This window comes from Dendropsophus ebraccatus, chromosome 1 (genome assembly GCF_027789765.1).
Source record: "Dendropsophus ebraccatus isolate aDenEbr1 chromosome 1, aDenEbr1.pat, whole genome shotgun sequence".
Classification (NCBI taxonomy): domain Eukaryota; kingdom Metazoa; phylum Chordata; class Amphibia; order Anura; family Hylidae; genus Dendropsophus; species Dendropsophus ebraccatus.
The window spans coordinates 40,479,643-40,493,590 of record NC_091454.1 but is presented as its reverse complement, the minus strand read 5'-3'; the positions used below and the strand labels follow the sequence as shown (position 1 = coordinate 40,493,590).

The 13,948-nt window shown below is 42.5% G+C and overlaps 1 protein-coding gene across 5 annotated transcripts in view; it reads left to right on the top strand.

Annotated features, from left to right (window-relative positions):
- CD14 (CD14 molecule) overlaps positions 1–13,948 on the top strand; it is a 40,215-nt gene that overhangs the window by 9,856 nt on the left and 16,411 nt on the right. The window lies entirely within an intron of this gene.

Below are 13,948 nucleotides of genomic sequence, written 5' to 3'. Positions count from 1 at the left end.
CAAAAGCTTTGGCCACTGCTGAGCAGTATAGCAAGAGAGCTAAGAAATGTTCAAGCAAAGTTGGGCAAACCAAAAACTTAACACACGAACATGAAACATAGCAAATTAAATATATAGCAGTATATAAATGTAGTATTCCTCAGGTCGGTAGCTCCCCATGGTAGTTAGCAATCCCCTCCCCGACAAATCACCCTGAAATATGGAGTATCCCCCCCTCTGGCGTCTTCTTCCTCTCCCAGTTCTGTGAGCGCACAGGTGATGTCACTTTTGCTCCGCCAGACCGCTGGGGGAGGAATGATGCCTGCAGCTACAAGATAGATTGCCCCGGCGGGTGCCAATAGTTCTTCACTGTGTCAATCTTTGCCAGCTGCAGCTCAGAGATCACGGGTTGGTCAGGTGGCAATAAGCTAATACTGAAAGCAAGACCAAATATTTTACAAGTGTTATCAATTTACGGAAACTATTTCATAATTTTTGGCAAATCCACCAAGATCTTTGGGTCTTAGCACAGCCACTTTCCTGGATGTTTTTTTTTTTTTTTGAGGATGCACATTATATTCAGTCCACATGTAACTATGTGCTGGAGAAGGAAAGGGGGAAGGCCAAGGGAGTTTTGGTGGTGGTCACAATTTTTACCGCTATGTCAGGGACATAATGGCCCGGATTTATCAAACTGGTGTAAAGTAGAATTGTCTTATTCGCCCCTAGCAACCAATCAGATTCCTTCTTTAATTTTTCAAAAAATCTGTGAGGAATAAAAAGTGGAATCTGATTGGTTGCAAGGGGCAACTAATGCTGGGTTTACACGGAACGATAATTCGCCCGATCGTACGATTAACGACTTTGAAGTAACGATTTTTCTTTTATAACGATCAACGTTTAGACGGAATGATAAATCATACAAAAAATGTGTTTTGCGATCGCTTAAGCCTATCTCGCACATAGGTAAAATAGGTTAACGACTGTTTACACGGAACGATCTGCGAATTTTTTGCGAGCGACGATTTAAGAACATGTTCAAAGATCAAAATGAACGATTTCTCGCTCGTCGTTCGATCGTTCGTTGCGTTTACACGTACGATTATCGTTCGAATTCAATCGTTATCGTGCAAATTTGCACGATAATCGTTCCGTGTAAACGCAGCATAAGACAAATCTACTTTACACCAGTTTGATATACTCCTATATAGACCAAAGAAGATCGGCCTGTCCTCCAGCCAACTACACAACTCCTACAACAAGGACAACAATGTAATCAATAGTAATCTTTATTATTAAATTCACATAAAATCTTCAGACAAACGATAATAAAAAAGCCATAATAGCCATGCACATGGGGCAAGTAATACACAGGAAATATTGAACAGTATTGCACAAGATCCAGTAAACCAGTTATGTAACAATCTATTATTATTGGTTCATTGCACAATTCCCTTCATGGAGATTATAAATATATTGCACAAGACCCAGTGGCAACAAGAGGAATTAATAAAGAAGGGTGAAATCACATAAAATATATAATACCTGTGGTCAAGGTGTGTGCACGCTCCCCTCCAACGCACGTTTCGCGCAAAGCTTTCTCTAGGAGGTGATGTTCCCCTATCCCTAGGTCCCTTTTATACTAGTCTTAATGGAGAATCCGGCCTCCAGACGCCGTCCTCACTCCCGTTTACGTGATCGCAAACCGGCGCGGCAACGTGACTGCATCACGTGATCCGTCATGTGGACGGGTCTCCGTATGACGTCACGGTGCGTTGCCATGGAGTCGGCCACGCTTCTAGAGGTGATTTCGGCGTCTGGCCATTCCCGGGAGCACACACCCACCAAAGTCACATGACTGTTGCTGGAGCACTATAGATGTTAAACACACCGCACAGGATATCGTTATGATGCATAGGATAATCTAGGCATCACCAGACAGTATAATATCCCAAAAAAACATATAATAAATACACATAGTATCAAATGACAGTTTAAAAAAATAATAATTAAAGGGCCAATACATAATAATTCCAGCTACAAGTACACCCATAATACAGTCTCCATATCTACAGATGTGAATGTGAATATATGTGAATATAAATGACGACCGTGTTGAGAGAAACAAACCCCCAAGCCAAAACAACACCCACACAAACCCCCCCCCCACACATAACCCCCCACCCCCCACCCCCACACCCCCCAAAAAAACTATCCCAACTAATAAAGTGTGACCAACAATATAAAGATATAAAAAAAAAAATATATATATATATATATACTAATGATGATAATAATTAATGAAAATAAATTAAAAATTGATAATGAATAAATGAAGTGCAAATATGCAAAGTATCAAGTGTGAAATATGTGAATAAAAATTAAACAATGACAACCTGTGTAGTGATACCTAACTGGTAATGCCAAATGAAAAAGTGACCATGACCTATGTGAGGTGTATAAATGTAATCACTAAAAACTGTGGAAATGTGCAAATGCAGGGCCTCCTAGAATCACGGAAATAATGGAGGTGGCAAATAAAGTGAAACAATGTATAGGTAATGGGCATGGACAACTGAGTCCTGATCATAGATAAGGTGATGCAATGGCCTGTGCCATGAATGGTGTAATGTGCCTAGTCAGAATAAAAAATAGTAATACAAGTGTACCTAGTGTGACATCACGACACGTGGTGACCATGTGAATTGATATATGATGTAAGAATGCACTATATAATATACCGCGTGCAGTGTGCTAAAAAGTAGACACCCAACAGTTAAAACCAGGATATAATCAAATAGAAGGTGAGACTCCAGATAGATGGACAACACAGGAACGGAACTCCAACACTCCAAAAGGCCTGGGGGTTCAACACTTAATCTAAAAAAATATATATAAAAACAACAATTAATGATAAAATCAATTTTTACACAAGAGAACCTGAACAAACACTCCCACCCCAACCCCAGGTAGAAATGACCATCTACCCCATAAACAAGACTATAAGAAGGAGGCAAAGCTAAGAACCTCGTTTAACCCTTTCGGACTTACACAATCCACTTTCATAATCCAACGAGTTTCCAACTGCGCAAGAATCTTTCTCCAATCTCCACCTCTTCTCCCAATATGGACGCGGTCGATGCCCTTGATCTTCAACAGGTTCGCATTCCCATTATGTACCGTTTTGAAATGACGCGGGATTGGTTTCAGCAGGTGTAGGTCATTAACATCCAAGGACTTCCTAATGTCGTGTATGTGCTCACGTACCCTTATTTTCAATTTCCTTGATGTGAGTCCTACATAACTAAGGTTACAAGGACACGTGGCATAATATATGACTCCTTCCGTATTACACGTAATGTGTTGCGTGATCTTGAAATTTTTACTCCCATCACTGGACAGAAAATCATTGGCCTTCACAACATTAGGGCATGCCACACAGGTCCCGCAGGGGTAACATCCCCATTTGGGCCCCTTAGAGCCAAATGCATTTCGGGCTGTTATGCCCCCATGATAGCTCTGGACTAAAATGTCTTTCAGATTAGCAGCCCGTTTATACGTAATGGCGGGAGCATCCGAAACCCATTTGCCAATACCAGGGTCCATAGATAGAACAGGCCAGAATTTACATAATATTGCCCTCACTTCTGTTGCTCTCTCATTGTATGGGGTGATAAACCTCACCTGGTTCTCTTTGTCCTTGTTCCGTGGAGATCGCTTCTTAGGTATAATCAGTTCCTCTCTTTTGGAGCGAAGTGCCCGATCAAATCCTTTCTGGATACTACGCCTGCTGTATCCTCGTGCTGCAAATCTTCCGGATAACTCGGTGGCTTGTCTATAAAAGGAAGAATCATCTGAACAAAGGCGGCGGACCCTCAGAAATTGTCCAACTGGGATCCCATTCACTGTCGCTCTAGGGTGGAATGATGAGGCCTGTAACAATGCGTTCACCGATGTTTCTTTACGGTACAAGTCCGTCTGTATAATCCCTCTCTCGTCTTTGTATATTTTCAAGTCAAGGAACTCAATTGCATGCTGACTGTATTTCAAGGACAATTTGATGTTCTTCTGATTCTGGTTCAGGGCCTGGACGAACCTGATGAGCTCCTCCTCCGTGCCCTGCCAGATAAAAAGAACATCATCTATGTATCGAATCCATAGATGGACCTTATCGATGTTTGTGACTGGGTTAGTGCAAAAAATCTCCCTCTCCCACAGCCCCAGGAATAAATTAGCATAGGAGGGCGCACAAGCTGCCCCCATGGCAGTCCCCTGGAGCTGTAGGTAGAGGGATTCCTTGAAGATGAACACATTATGTGTTAATACAAATTCTAATGCCTCCAACAAAAAGTTGCTCAGTTCTAAATCCACCGAATTCATAGATAAGAATGCCTGGGCAGCTTCCAGGCCATCTCTGTGTGTGATGGAGGTATAAAGAGCCTCAACATCACATGTAACGAGCCACATATCATCATCCAGGGTGATATTGTCCAATTTCCGAAGAACATCCCCCGTATCCATCACAAAAGAGGGTAAATCCCCCACAAATGGTTTCAAATGTAAGTCAAGGTACTTACTTAGTGATTCACATAAACTTCCATTTCCGGACACTATGGGGCGCCCTGGTGGATTCTGCATGCTTTTATGCACTTTAGGGAGAAGATATAAACAAGCCATCCTTGGATTCTCCACCATTAGACACTTCATCGTATTCCCAGAGATCACCCCATTCTCCCGAGCCTTCTCCAGTAGTGTCTTCAATTGTGTCTGGAAGACAGAGGTGGGGTTAAAAGTCAGCTTTCGGTAGCACTCCCGGTCACGTAGTTGTCGAAATGCCTCTTTCTCATAGAGGGTGACCGGCCAAACTACCACATTACCCCCCTTGTCTGCCATTTTAAACACCACTTCTTTCATGGTCTTGAGTTCTTTCAATGCCGCCCTTTGATCTCTACTCAGATTATCATGACGGACTCGAGTAGAGATTTTCCGTAGCTCAGCGGTTACCAATTTGACAAACATGTCCACATTGGGACAAAGATTTAGTGGCGGGAATCTAGTAGATTTTGCTACCCACTGATGAGCTCCCTTACCTTCATAGGCATCCAGTTCTTGTTCCCCCATCAATTCCTCCAATGCTGATAGGGCTTCCCTTTCCTGTGTGGACCAATTGCCGTCCCATGTGAATGGCCGATCATGCAGTTTCTTTAAAACCAATTTCCTTGCGAATAAATGTAAGTCCTTTACAGCTGTAAAAAAGTCAAAACTTGATGTTGGGGAAAATGTCAATCCCAAGCTCAAAACCTCTAATTGGGCCGGGGAAAAGGCAATGTTGGATAAATAACCTGCACCGTTTGACCACTCACCTGATGTCTCTTCCCGCTCGATTGTCCATGCGCAGGGGTCTTCTTTCTTTTCATCCCTCTATCTGCTAGGTACGGTCTATGTGTTGACACTTGACTCGAACTGTCAGTGGATGTCAATGAAGTCATAGAGGCCGACCTAGATACCGGGCGAGTCCTCTTGAATCCATGATGCCATTTATATACCCTATTCGACTGAAAGTCATTAGCATCCCGCTGAAATTTCTTCATCTTGGTGTCCTGGATGTCTTTTTCCCAGGTCGTATATTGTGCCTCCAATTCCCTTTTGAAAAGATCCATACTGGAGGTCGACATCTCCTGTGCCAGTTTAGTCTGGATTTCAGTGATTTCACCCTCCAAACCCTCTAATGTTTTTTTATTTATGCCAATAAGGATCTCCATGAATGTCTTGGAGCACGTACCACATGCTTCTTCCCATCTCGATTTCATTAATGCATCTTCCACAGGAAAGGAGGGGAACACCTGTACACGTAACCCCCTCGGAATGAGGTTTTTGGCCAAATAGTTCTCCAGAGTGGCCTTATTCCACCAAGTGCGCATTCGTCTATGCAGCAGTTGTTTCAGAGTTTCCTTAGATTCTTGTATTTGTCCTCCTTCACTGGCTCCATACAATATTTCTTGTTTAAAAATAGAATCAATCTGAGACAACCACGCTTGGTCCCTCCCTCTCAGATCCATGGTGGTCTGCACTCTGTAAATACACAGAACAAATCAATATACTCCTATATAGACCAAAGAAGATCGGCCTGTCCTCCAGCCAACTACACAACTCCTACAACAAGGACAACAATGTAATCAATAGTAATCTTTATTATTAAATTCACATAAAATCTTCAGACAAACGATAATAAAAAAGCCATAATAGCCATGCACATGGGGCAAGTAATACACAGGAAATATTGAACAGTATTGCACAAGATCCAGTAAACCAGTTATGTAACAATCTATTATTATTGGTTCATTGCACAATTCCCTTCATGGAGATTATAAATATATTGCACAAGACCCAGTGGCAACAAGAGGAATTAATAAAGAAGGGTGAAATCACATAAAATATATAATACCTGTGGTCAAGGTGTGTGCACGCTCCCCTCCAACGCACGTTTCGCGCAAAGCTTTCTCTAGGAGGTGATGTTCCCCTATCCCTAGGTCCCTTTTATACTAGTCTTAATGGAGAATCCGGCCTCCAGACGCCGTCCTCACTTCCGGTCACGTGATCGCAACCCGGCGCGGCAACGTGACTGCATCACGTGATCCGTCATGTGGACGGGTCTCCGTATGACGTCACGGTGCGTTGCCATGGAGTCGGCCACGTTTGATAAACCTCCCCCATAGTGTTTTTTTTTTTTTAATTATTATTTTCCTTTGCCGGCTGGCACATATACTGACCAATGACGATTGATGTCCCGCATTGTGGCTTTGTTACGGTTCTACAGTGCTGCTCTGATTCCACGGGCGCCCACATGACCTCTTCCAGCCTCCTGAGCTGCAGAGCTGAAGCTGAAGTCAGGGTCTCTAATGCATCTCTATGAGAGCGCTTTCATACGAATGTTTTTGGTTTTCTTAGCCTATGTTCTTATGTAGTTGAACTGTCTCAGTATATGTTCTCATGTAGTTTTCTTGGACCTCATTTTTAGATATAAATTACAGTTTTTCCCCCCCATTGAATTGCTTTAAAAATCTTTTTCTTTCAAATCAACTGGTTTCAGAAAGTTGTATAGATTTGTAATTTAATTCTATTTAAAAATCTCCAGTCTTCTAGTAATTATCAGCTGCTGTATGTCCTGCAGGAAATATTGTTTTCTTTTCAGTCTGACACAGTGCTCTCTGCTGCCATCTCTGTCAGAGACAGGAACTGGCCAGGGAAGCAGCAAATCCCCATTGAAAACCTCTCCTGCTCTGGACAGTTCCTTTCTCAGACAGATGTCAGCATAGAGCACTGTGTCAGACTAGAAAGAAAACATTTCCTGCATGACATGCAGAAGCTGATAAGTAAGGGAAGACTGGAGATTTTTAAAAAGAAGTACATTAAAAATCTATAAAACTTTCTGAAACCAGTTGAAATAAAAAGATTTTCGCTGGAAAACCCCTTTCACTTAAATGGGAAACATCTGTCAGTTCACATGTAGTTTAATTTGACATCCAACATCCAACAGTAGAGAAAGTGCAAGGGACATATTTTATGCTGGGTTTACACGGAACGATTATCGTGCGAATTTGCACGATAATGATCAAATTCGAATGATAATCGTACGTGTAAACGCAGCGAACTATCGAACGAGAAATCGTTCATTTTGATCTTTTAACTTGTTCTTAAATCGTTGTTCGTCGTTCACTGATTTTACCTATGTGCGAGATAGGCTTAACGATCGCAAAACGATCTGAAAACTAATTTTCTGTACGATATATCGTTTCATCTAAACGCTGATCGTTATAAAAGAAAAATCGATACTTAGAAATCGTTAATCGTTCGAATTATCGCTCCGTGTAAACCCAGCATTAGGCTGCTTGTGTTCCATGTTTTTCTTTTTTTGTCTGATTGTAGCCAGTAATGTCTGGCTTGTTGTAGCTTATCCCAAGAAGGGTTTAAATTGAGCTGGATTAATATAGCTTAAATATGGCTGGGAAAAAAACAAAAAAAAATGGTCCAAATGCAAAAAATTTAAGACTAATTTTGCTTGTAAAACTACCCCGCCTAGATTTATGAAGTTTTCTGAAACTCACATTGTCTGGTCTTCTCACAGCAACCAATCCCAGCTCAGGTTTCATTTTACCAGAACTTCTCAAGATATAAAACCTGAACTGTGATTGGTTACTGTGGGAAAAAAACAGACAATGTGAGTTTCAGACAACCTGATAAATTTGGGTCATTGTGGCAACATAAGTGCAGTGTCCCACTGCGTATCCCAGGGCGGGGACAAGGAGTTTTGGTGCCCTAGGCAGAGAAGGTAAATGGCTAACAAACCCCTCCCAGTGTATAGCCCCCTAATACAGTATAGCCTCCTGGCTGCCCCCCACATAGTGTATAGTCTTCACACATCCCCACATAGTGTAGCCCCCACAGTGTATAGCCTCTACATACAGTACAGCCTCCTGGCAGCCCCCACAGTGTATAGTCTTCACACAACCCCACAGTGTATAACCCCCGCATACAGTATAGCCTCCTGGCTGCCCCCACATAGTGTATAGGCAGGGGTCCCCAAACTTTTTACACAGGGGGTCAGTTCACTGTCCCTCCGGGGGGATAGAGGTCCGGACTATATGCTGCTGCTATGTGGCTTAGGAGTGTGGAGTTTTAGTTCTACCACAGCCACACAGGAGCATGCTGGGAGCTGTAGTTCTACCACAACCACAGGATCATGCTGGAAGCTGTAGTTCTACCACAGCCACAGGAGCATGCTGGGAGTTGTAGTTCTACCACAGCCACACAGGATCATGCTGGGATTTGAAGTTGCACCAAAGCCACACAGGAGCATGCTGGAAGTTGTAGTTCTACCACAGCCACACAGGAGCATGCTGGGAGCTGTATTTCTACCACAGCCACACAGGAGCATGCTGGGAGCTGTGATATTACCACAGCCACACAGGATCATGCTGGGAGCTGTAGTATTACCACAGCCACAGAGGATCATGCTGGGAGTTGTAGTTCTCCTAAAGCCACACAGGATCATGCTGGGAGTTGTAGTTCTAACTCAGCCACACAGGATCATGCTGGGAGTTGTAGTTTTACCTCAGCCACACATGAGCACACACACTACATTGAGCACAAGAAAACTAGTAAGTATGCAAATAGGGGCAACGGCACACCGAAATAGAAGGATAAATATCTTTATTTAACAAATCGCAGAATATAAAGGGAAAAACACTTGAAAAAGGTTAAAAACACTTAAAAAACAAAACAAGAGACCATGATTATAATCATGTGCTCAGAGCCAATAATGGAGAGTAATCTACTCCAGATACAAGTCTCTAACCCCATGGATGGGGTTAGAGACTTGTATCTGGAGTAGATTACTCTCCATTATTGGCTCTGAGCACATGATTATAATCATGGTCTCTTGTTTTGTTTTTTAAGTGTTTTTAACCTTTTTCAAGTGTTTTTCCCTTTATATTCTGCGATTTGTTAAATAAAGATATTTATCCTTCTATTTCGGTGTGCCGTTGCCCCTATTTGCATACTTACTAGTTTTCTTGTGCTCAGTGTTTTGTGTGGTATGCGGGCTCTGTGCACCCATCTTTCTTATTGGTATTTACATGTACTTTGAATGACTAGAGCAGTGCATCTCCAGCCTTTGTTTCTCACACACACTACATTAGCACACGCATTCCACTAACACACACACACACACACACACACACACACACTCCATTAGCACACACAGAGATACATACAAATACTCACCCACATAGCAGTAGCAGTGGAGGAAGACACTGTCTCTAAGTGGAGGATCATACTCTTCATCTGTCTCTGTTGGGAGGGGGTTGTTGTATCTGTCTCCCCTCTCCTGCTTGGCTCTGGACGTCATGTGACATTGCTCAGAAGCTTATCTTCAGCCAAGCAGAAGAGAGGAGGAGAGCAGGCGCCTGCTGCTGTGGGGCTGGAGCCTTTAGCAGCTGTGGGGCAGAGTGGAGAAGGGATGCTGCTGCGGGAGAGGTCGGGTGGGATTTTTAAAAGAGCTGAAAATTGTGCCCCCTGTAATTCAGCAGGAGATGGCGCCCTAGGCCATCGCCTGCCCTGGCCTACCATTTGTCCTGGCCCTGTAAGATAGGGGTAAGATATTTCCCTTTATTAATGTGTTCTGATGATGTTTCACTGCTATGCACTGTGTTATACTGTTCATGTGTGATTGCGTTGTTGCACACTGTGAGTGATGGTGCTCATTCATTTACACTGTCCCATGGTTTAACATTGGGAACATTTTGTTTGGTGGAAGAAGGGAGAAGAAATTCTTTTGAGTGAGTTCTAGCTAGGAATTTCCTCAGCTCAATGTTAGGGAGGCTAAGGAGCACATAAAGCTAATACGTATGTTAATTTAAGTATCTATGCACACTTCAGCCACATTTAGTTCTGACAGCATGGAATTTACTCAACCAACCATAAAAAATGCAGCCTGTAGCAAGATGCTGCATGATGTGTAGAACCATACTCCCTACTCCAGACAAGTCTCCTACATAGTCCTTTCTAGTCTTTCAAATCAACTGGTTTCAGAAAGTTATATAGATTTGAATTTTACTTCTATTTTAAAAACTCCAGTCAATCTTCTAGTACTTATCAGCTGCTGTATGTCCTGCAAGAAAAGTTGTTTTCTTTTCAGTCTAACACAGTGCTCTCTGCTGCCTCCTGTGTCCAAGACAGGAACTGTCCAGAGCAATAACAAATCCCCATAGAAAACCTCTCCTGCTCTGGACAGCACTGTGTCAGACTGAAAAGAAAACAACTAAAAATAAGCGAGTGCTCGTCTGAGCTTGGTACTTGTTCAAGTATTAGGGTACTCGATGGTACTCGTTATTTGGACGAGCATCACGCGATACTCGAGACAATGGCATCTTCCTCTCCTGCATGTTTGGCGTCTTTTTCTCAGCCAATCATCATGCAGAAGAGTCTTTGGGAGCTTGTAGCATCACGTGGTAACCCTACATGTTAAAAGTAGCGATTGGCTAGCCAGATCAGATGACCTGGGCATATAAGCACCAGGTCCCACGGTGCTCGTTTCAGATGCAGGCGGGATGAGCTTAGGGAGAGAGCTTCTGTCTGTCAGGGAGAGTGTAACGGTGGGTAAAATAGTGTCTGTTAGGCAGGAATCATCCACAAAGAACCCAACAGTCCTTCTAAGGGCTACAACTACATTTTTTTTGGTCTCCTCTCGGCTGCTGGCTGGGACCGCCATCTTGGCTGCACACTGTGCAGAGCGACTAGTGCCAGAAAGGGGACAGCACGTGGTCCACATAGACCCCAAAGAAATTGCCCAAAGTCCTCTCAGTACTCATTTTTACTGCTGCTGTACCTTGGCTTGCTGGGACCTGTAGTGCAGCTACACCTATTCTGGCTGTGCAGTGTAACGGGTGCTCTAAAACATACAGCACCTGGTACACACACACTCCATAGACTACACCAAAAGTCCCCCCAATTCTCATTTTTGCTGCAAAATCTTGGCTTGCTGGGGCCTGTAGTGTAGCTACACCTATCCTGGTTGTGCAGTGTGAAGTGTAACGGGTGCTCTAAAACAAACAGCACCTGGTACCTGGTACACACAGACTCCATAGACTACACCAAAAGTCCTCCCAGTTGCACCTAGTTGGGTGCTTTCCTAACATGTGCCAGCACATGTGCCTTGCCCATCTTGGTCTGGGTCAGCAAAATTGTATTGAGGGCCACCACCCGTTTGTTGCCCATAATTTGGCGTAATGTTGCGATTAGCCAGCCCCAGAGGCATCCATGCATGCTGGCCCTGCTGTTTCCTGTCCATTTCCATGGTGTTTCCATCATTTTCTGAGGTTTCCAGGTTTTTAGGCAACCTTCCCTGTGCAGAGCTTTGGTCCCGGGCAAATATGCTCGAGTTTCCCATTGACTTCAATGGAGTTCGTTACTCGAAACGAGCACCCAAGTATCTGGAATATTCATCTCAAGTAACGAGCACCCGAGCATTTTAGTACTCGCTCATAACTAAAAACAACACTTCCTGCAGGACATACAGAAGCTGATAAGTATGGGAAGACTTGAGATTTTTAAATAGAAGTAAATTCCAAATTTATATAACTTTCTGAAACCAGTTGATGGGAGTCTTTGACACAGGTAGGTCCTATAGGGTTAAGTGTTATCAGTCTCTGGAAATAATATAAAAATCTTGGCAAATGTGCAGGGATCGTTGGGTCTAAATGTGCAGTCACATTCCTGGATGTTATTATGAGAACACACACAGTATATTCAGTCCATGTGTAAGCCATATGCTGGAGAGCAATAGAAGTTGGAAGGGGTGGTTTTTTTTTTTACCATGTTTTATCTCTATGTTGATGGATCTGCCCTTGTGTGGGGCTTTATGTTGTTTTTTTGTTGTTTTTTAAACACGTGAAAAATGTTGGATCATGGTCCAAAAGGTAAAATCTAATCTTATAAACTTTTTTTTTGCCTTTTTGTCCAGGCTGCATCATTTTACTGGTAAAAAAAAAGGAAGCGACTACAAATGATGACTGCATCCGCTCTGCATGTAGTTCGGTTTTAGACTATTTTTATTTAATATTGCCACATCAGGAACGGAAAGCCAGCAACACTTCATTGCATCATATCCTTTCTTCTAAAGAAATATAAAAGATTTATTGTCTTCTCTAAATAAAAATATTAAGAAACTGATATTGTTCTGACCAGGAGCTCCTTATGGCTATGTTCACACAACGTCAAAAATAGAGAAAAGGAGGCCGATTTTGATTTTTAAAATAACGCCTGTTATTGCCGCGATTTAACTGACTGCAATAGCAATGCATTGAAGTCAATGGAAAAATGGACGTCCAACGCACACAATGTATTGAATAACGGACGTTTTTACCGCGGACTTTAAAATAATTATCATGATCATTATTTTCGGCCATCTTTTGCAAACCGCGGACATTTTCTATTAGTTGTTCACACACAGTTTTTCTTTTGTCACTGTTCTTTCTCTGTTTTTACTATTAAATTCAATGGACTTTTCAATTAAGACACACCCAAAGGCCAACCCACAGATATAATAATCACAGGTAATCTTTATTAGTATATGATACAAACAATATAAAAATAATCTTTAAAAAAAAATAAAAAAATAGTTATCATGGAGAGAACCAAAAAGATTAGGAAAAACACCGGAGGGTTAGGCACTGGTGCAAAACAAGCATATACCATATAAAAAAATAAAAAATGGTGCCTAGAAGGTGGCTACACTAATTGGATAAAGGTGGGTGTGTGTAAGACACCTAGTGGCCACTGCAGGTATGGCAGTAAACAGGAGTAGAAAATAAAATAAAAAATAATATATATATATATATATATATATATATATATATACAGTGGTACCTTGATTTAAGAGTAACTTGGTTTAAGAGCTCACAGTTTTTCAAAATTGTGACTTGGTTTAAGAGCATTGCTTTGGTTTAAGAGCTCCATGTACTGGGTGGAGGGGGTATGGTCTGCATAGCAGGGTCTACAGCACTGTACTCTGACCCAGGAAGTTTCCCTCACCTTCCACATCATAGCAGATCCATGTCAGGCTGGGGCTTGCATCAGAGGACAGGATTGTGCAGGTAATCTCTCCATACTTACTTCCATACACAAAAATGGAAGTTCCTACCAAATTATCAGTCTCTATGTTCAGGCCAGTGCCACCCCAAAGCTCAGGAGAAAAGATGCCCAGCACACCGGCCCTCTGCTGTAGCTGAATGAACAGCACATGCATTGTACATAACTAATTTTACTTAATAGGTGGGAGATGATATGTGGGCTGGTGGGGTTTGAGTGTCAGGGCTGATTTTCAGTCCCAGTCCGGCCCTGCCATGTGAAAGCTACTGTATGTGCTGGAAAGTAAAGAGATGGGGTATTTGATGTTGAAAGGCTTTGTTTT